Source organism: Eumetopias jubatus, unplaced genomic scaffold (assembly GCF_037043125.1).
Source record: "Eumetopias jubatus isolate StellerSeaLion01/CBP00866 unplaced genomic scaffold, mEumJub1_p1.0 scaffold_1, whole genome shotgun sequence".
NCBI classification, from domain to species: Eukaryota; Metazoa; Chordata; class Mammalia; order Carnivora; family Otariidae; genus Eumetopias; species Eumetopias jubatus.
In genome coordinates this window covers 6,624,167-6,630,996 of record NW_028274807.1, presented here as the reverse complement: position 1 = coordinate 6,630,996, position 6,830 = coordinate 6,624,167, and positions in this window count along the sequence as shown.

The following is a 6,830-nucleotide window of genomic DNA, read 5'->3' as shown; positions in this document are numbered from 1 at the left end:
ACAAGCAGGGGGAGGGGCAGAGGGAGAGGCAGAAGCAGACCTCCCGCTGAGCAGGGAGCACAACGTGGGCCTCAGTCCTGAGACCCTGGGATCATGACCTGAGCTGAAGGCAGAGGCTTAACCGACTGAGCCACCCAGGCACCCCTGAGAATTGAACTTAGGTAATATACTAAAAGAACGTGAGAGACACAGCAGGTGAGCAATGAATGGGAAGTTTTATATTATTATTGGTGACTATAATGGAAGACTTCAAAAAAGATAGCCCTCGAGGTGGACTAGAAAAATCTAAGGAGGCTTCCTGGAAGAGGGATGAGTATAATTCAGACGGGGCAAATCGAGGGCATTCTTGGTGGGAGAAAAAGCCCAAGGAAAGGCCTAGAAACAAGAACGAGCACATTGGGCAAGTTTGGTGAGGAGAGAAGACCCTGTATTTTGTTTTTTCAAGATAAAATAAAAATATCTGCATCTCCAGATAAAGGAAGATTTGTTGAACAATTTAACGTGCCCCCACGAGCCCTTCTAGAGGCAGGATCTTTAAATACTAAGGTGAAGATGGTTTTCAATTCCAAGAGTAGAGTTTTACTGTCTACTGCTTTACAACTTTCTTGAAACAAGATTCCATTCTCTTTATCCTCTGCCAAAAGACACCCTGGTAAACCAGGCCTGGCAGGAGCTGAAGCTTCCAGTGAGTCCTTTCTCTACTGGGGCACGACTACTCCCAGGCCAATCTCGCCCTAAAAGTGCAGAGTAAAGGAACTCAGGAAGAATGGAGCACTGAGATGCGGGACCGTTCAAAACACCCCAAATCTGAGCACCCCACCCGCATCCAAGGCACATACCATCCGGCTTCCCCGGGTGACTATTGCCGTGGCCTCCTGCATGTCCCTCTCCTCCACTCTTGTCCTGCACAGGAGGCAGAATAATGGCCACCCAGAGTGCCCACGTCCGCAGCTTCAGAGCCTATGGATCAGTTACCTCACATGGCCAAATGGATTTTGCAGTTGGGGTTGGACTCTGAGGTGGGAAGATTATTCTGGAACATCTGGGTGGGCCCAGTGTCCTTATGAAAGGGAGGAGGTGGTGCCCAAGGCAGAGAAAGAGGTGTGGGGACAGAAACGTAAGACAGAGTGATGCAGTTGTTGGAGGGGGTGGCCCACAAAGCCAGGAATGCAGATGGCCCCACAATGGAAAAGGCAAGGACGTGCCCGGAGGTGGAGTCTGCCCTAGAGTCTCCAGAAGGAACACAAAAGGAAAGTCTGAACATGGACTTCAGCCCAGTGAGATTCATCTTGGACTTCTGACCTCCAGAATAATCGCCCCCAAAGTGAAGATAATAAACTTGTGTTGTTTCAAGCCCCAAAGTTGTGGCAATTTTTTCGAGCAGCTAGAGTTAGCTTTTAAAAATGTAAACCAGAGCACATTGATTCCCTGTTGAAAACCCTCCAATGCCTTCCCATCATATCCAGAGTAAAATCCAAACTCTTCACAATCTGGTTCCTACCTACATCTTTCTCATTGGCCCCTACTTCTCTCCCTAACCCTGTTTACTCTGCCTCACTCCCTTGACTAAACCCAACTCACTTCTACCTCAGGGCCTTTGCACTTGCCACTTCCTTTGATCAGAATGCTCTTCCCACAAATTTTCGTGAGGCTGGCTCCTTCTCCTCTTCATGTCTGTTCTGAAATGACACTGGCCCAAAACAGCATTCCCTAAACACCCTATCCAAAATAATACTGCTCCAGTTCCTAGCTTTTTTTTTTACCCTTCTTTAGCTTTCTTCATAACATGACTTCCTGAAATTATATCACGTACATATTTTAATGTGTCTCTTGCTTGCCTCCATAGTGGGATGTAAGGTCCGAGGGAGCAGGGAGTTTGCCCCTTCACTGAAGTATCTCTAGCACATGGGCTGTCCTAGTACCTTCATGTGAATGAATGAATGAATGAATGAATGAATGAATGAATGAACAGACTCTCCTTTCCTGATCCCACACTGCTGTCTTGCCAATGACCCTCCCACTGATACATCAGTTTTCATGCAACATGAGGAAAGAGCTGGATGGTCAAGGATTTTGGGCTGCTGATTATTTGATTTCCTGTGCTTCCTGGCAGAGCTGGGAATAAATCAGCAAAAAGTCCCCAAGCCAGTCATAAACTAAATAAAAAAGGACTTCAATTCAAAAAAAAAAAAAAAAAAGTCTCTCCCTACAGCACCCAGCTGGAGATTTATTTATTATTATTTTATTTTTTAAAGCTTTTTTTTTTTTTTATTCATTTGAGAGAGCGCGAACAAGCATGAGCGGGGGCGGGGGGGAAACAGAGGCAGAGGGAGCAGCAGACTCCCCGCTGAGCAGGGAGCCCAACGCAGGGCTCGATCCCAGGACCCTGGGATCATGACCTGAGCCGAAGGGAGACGCTTAACCAACTGAGCCACCCAGGCGCCCCTGGAGATGCCTCACCTCCTCCTCATTAAGGCCGTTCACTCTGCTAGATCTAAATCTAAATGGAGGCTGTAGTTCTCTGTGAAAGGGGCATTTTTTGTGGCGGGAGGGCTCAGGCAAGTGTGGAGGAGAGAAGGTGAGCCCAGGACTGGAAGAGATTGGGATGGATTCCTGTCAGATGGCCCTCCTCTCCTTGACTGCTGCCCAGCTCATCATCTACGACGTGTTTATGGACACTTGAAGACTTCTTTCCAGACTTTTCTTCCAAAAGGCACCATGACAGAGCTGACCGTTGAGATGTTCATAGGCAAAGGCTGACGGCACATTGTGGTTTTGTTACAAACCAATCTGCAGGACACTGGTCCCCTTATCTGCCCAGGCGTGGTTCCTCAAGAGTTGCCTGCAAGATCGTTTTCAGAAACTTCCTCAACGCATCCGAGTAAGTTGGTGCCGTGGCTGGGACAGCTGATCTCACGTCCCCGACAACACGGCCATGTTCTGAGCTGGGTACCCTGCCCCCCTCAAACTCGCTGCTCTGATTCTTGGCCATTGCGGGGTGGAGGTAAGGCTGGGGGTTGAAAACACTCCAGAGAAGGTCCAAAGCTCCAGTTTGGGTCAGGACCTCCAGATCCCATGACGAATGTGTCCAATTTGCCCTCAAATGGGAACCGTGGTCTCTTGATCTTTTTTTTTTTTTTTTTTTTTTTTTTGAGAAACTTTAGCTCAGCTCTAAACTGAAAAATTCTGACCTGGATTTCTTTTCCTCTCCTTGGTTTCAAAAAAGTTTTTACAAAATTATTAGATGCTTATTTTAACAAATTCAGATCACATAAACATTACTAAAAGTTAAATTCCCTTTCGAACCATTGTTCTTCTCCCCTTTTCGAATCGCACTCCCTTGGGGGAGCCACGGTTAACACTTTCCAAGTGTAACTTCCACCTTCTCTCGAGCTCACCAAATACATCAGGACAACGGAATCATGTTGTGCATATCGTGCTGCAACTAGCATTGATCACTGACCCATGTGTTCTGGACCTTCTTCCATGTCAACATATACAAGTCTATCGTGCTGTTCTGTAATAAGGATCGGTGATGTAACATAACCTATTGCTGGACGTGTGGACCCTGCTACAATTATATTACACTGAATGTGCTTGCATATATATCCTTATGCAATTGTAATTTTCTTATGAGTAGATTCTCAGAAAATACATCATTAGGTCAAAGGATGCATTAATCAGGGTTCTCCAGGGAAAGAGAATAGGATATGTAACATATCGAGATTTATTTTAAGAAATTGGCTCATGTGATTTATGGAGGCTGGTAGGTCCAAAACCTGCAGTTCAAGTCCGGAGGCCATCTGCTGCAGAATTCCCTCTGTGCTCTGGAAAGGTCGGTCTTTTTGTTCTCTCCAGGTCTTCAACTGATTGGATGAGGCCCACCCACATTTTGGAGGACAGGTGCTTTACTCTAAGTCTACAAATTTAAATGTTCATCTTATCCCAGACACCTTCACAGAAACATCTAAGATAATGCCCAACAACATATGCGGTCACCATGGACCAGCCACATTACTATATAAAAATACCCATCACAAAGGATATCTTCATTTAAATTTTTGATAAGTATTACCAAATTGCCTTCTAAAAAGCTCATTTCCAATTGACACGTCCACCCAGCAACTGGATAGGCATGCCTTTTAACCCCCATCCTTCCCAACATGAAATAGTATCATCATTCCTTTAAATTTTTACCAATCCAATAGGCAGAAATGATATCTCTGTTGTTTTTATTTGCACTCCTCTGTAACGCAGTTAGAAGTATGTTTTAAAGAAAATAACCAATGTTGACAAAACTGCGGAGAAATTAGAACCCCGGTGCACAGCTCGTGGGAATGTAAAATGGTGCAGCTGCTGTGGAAATGGTATGACAATGCCTCAAAAAGAACTACCATATGATCCAGCAATTCCACTGTTGGGTATATGCCTAAAAGAATTGAAAGCAGGGACATAAGCAGATATTTTTACACTCGTGTTCATAGCAGCACTATTCACGATAGACCAGAGATGGGAGCAACACAGGTGTCCATCCTCATATGCAGTGGAATATTATTCAGCCTTGAAAAGGAAAGACATTCTGACACTGCTGCAACATGGGTGAAATCTGGAGACATGCTAAGTGCAATCAGCCATTCACAAAAGGACAGATACGGTCATTCCACTTCTGTGAGGTCCCTAGAGCAGTGAGGTCCACAGAGATGGAGAGCAGAATGGTGGGTGCCAGGGGCTGGGGAAGGGGGGGATGGAGAGTCCATGTTTCATGGGGACAGTTTCAGTTTAGGCAGATGAATATGATCTGGAGACAGAGGGTGGTGATGTTTGCACAACAATGGGAAGGTAACTTGAATGACACCTGTACACTTAAAAGTGGTTAAAATGATAAACGTGTATTTTACCACCAAAAAACTCTTTAAAAATTTGAATTTGGGGCGCCTGTGTGGCTCAGTCATTAAGCGTCTGCCTTCAGCTCAGGTCATGGTCCCAGGGTCCTGGGATCGAGCCCCCGCATCGGGCTCCCTGCTCAGCGGGAAGCCTGCTTCTCCCTCTCCCACTCCCCCTGCTTGTGTTCCCTCTCTCGCTGTGTCTCCCTCTGTCAAATAAATAAATAAAATCTTTAAAAAATTAATAAATAAAAATAAAAATTTGAATTTCTTCATGAATTGTTTTTTCATACCGTTTGCTCCTACTTCTTTTTTTTTAAACAGACTCTTTTTTTTTAAGATTTTATTTATTTATTTGAGAGAGAGAGAATGAGAGATAGAGAGCACGAGAGGGAAGAGGGTCAGAGGGAGAAGCAGACTCCCTGCCGAGCAGGGAGCCCGATGCGGGACTCGATCCTGGGACTCCAGGATCATGACCTGAGCCGAAGGCAGTCGCTTAACCAACTGAGCCACCCAGGTGCCCCATTTGCTTCTACTTCTATTGGATATTGACTAGGATTAGGATTTGGATGTTCTTTCTTTGTTATATGTATTGCAAATATTTTCTCCCAATCTAACATTTCTCAGGTATTTGTTCAAATAAAATCACATAAAATCTAAAAATGTTATGAGATCAAATATTCATTCAGCCTTTTCCTTTATGGGTTCTGGATTTATTACTTTGCAGAGAAAGGCAGGCCTGTCTATTTCATAATTATACAACTATTCTACACTTTCCTCTGGTACTTTCGGAGTTTTTCTACATTTGGATTTTTAAATCTACTGGAATTTATCTCCATGTGGGTAGAAGGTAGCGGTCTAATTTATATTTTCTCAAATGGATAGCTGTTGGACTGAGACTCTGTTTTTTTTTTTTTAAATCTGGTTTCATTTATTTGTCAGAGAGAGAAAGAGAGAGAGCATGTGCGCACAAGTGGGGGAAGTGGCGGGGAGGGAGAAGCAGGCTCTCCACGGAGCAGGGAGCCTGCTACTGGACTCGATCCCAGGACCCCGGGATCACGACCTGAGCCGAAGGCAGACGCTCAACCGACTGAGCCACCCACACATCCCTGAGACTCTTTGCTGAAGGGTCTTTTCCTCAGTGATTTGAAATGCCACTCTATCATATGAAATCTGTTTTGCCTAGTCTGTTCCATTGATCTTTGTGTCTATTTCTGTTCCAAACTCATATTGTTTTTATTCCTAGAGTTTTATAGGAAATTTTGATACCTGATAGGACAAGGCTTCTCCTATATTCTCTTACCAAAAAAATTCTTAGCTAGTCTCATAATTTTCTCTTTCTGACGGTCTTTATTGTTTTTTAAGTTAATTTTTTTAAGATTTTATTTTTACATAATCTCTACACCCAACATGGGGCTCGAATTCACAACCCCGAGATCAAGAGTCACATGCTTTGGGACCCCTGGGTGGCTCAGTGGGTTGAGCGTCTGCCTTTGGCTCAGGTCATGATCTCAGCCATCCCCAGGATCAAGCCCTGCATCAGGCTCCCTGCTCAGTGGGGGGCCTGCTTCTCCCTCTGCCTCTGCCTGCCACTCCCCCTGCTTGTGTGCACTCTCTCTCTCTCTCTCTCTCTCTCTCTCTCTCTCCCCCCCTGTCTTTTTGGCAAGTAAATAAATAAAAATCTTAAAAAAAAAAAAAGTCGTATGCTTTACCGACTGAGCCAGCCAGGCGCCCCGCTGATGGTCTTTAGAACCGGCTTTCCAATTCCTAATACAAATTCTGCCAGGATTCTGACTGGAATTGCATCACATTTTTTTAGGTAAAAAGAACCGACACTCTTAAAAGTTGACTGTTCTTAGGAACCCTGTTTTCTCTTTTGTTCAGATCTTCCTTTATGTCCTACAGCCAAGTCTTCTATTTTCCTTCTGTAGATAAAAATGCACATTT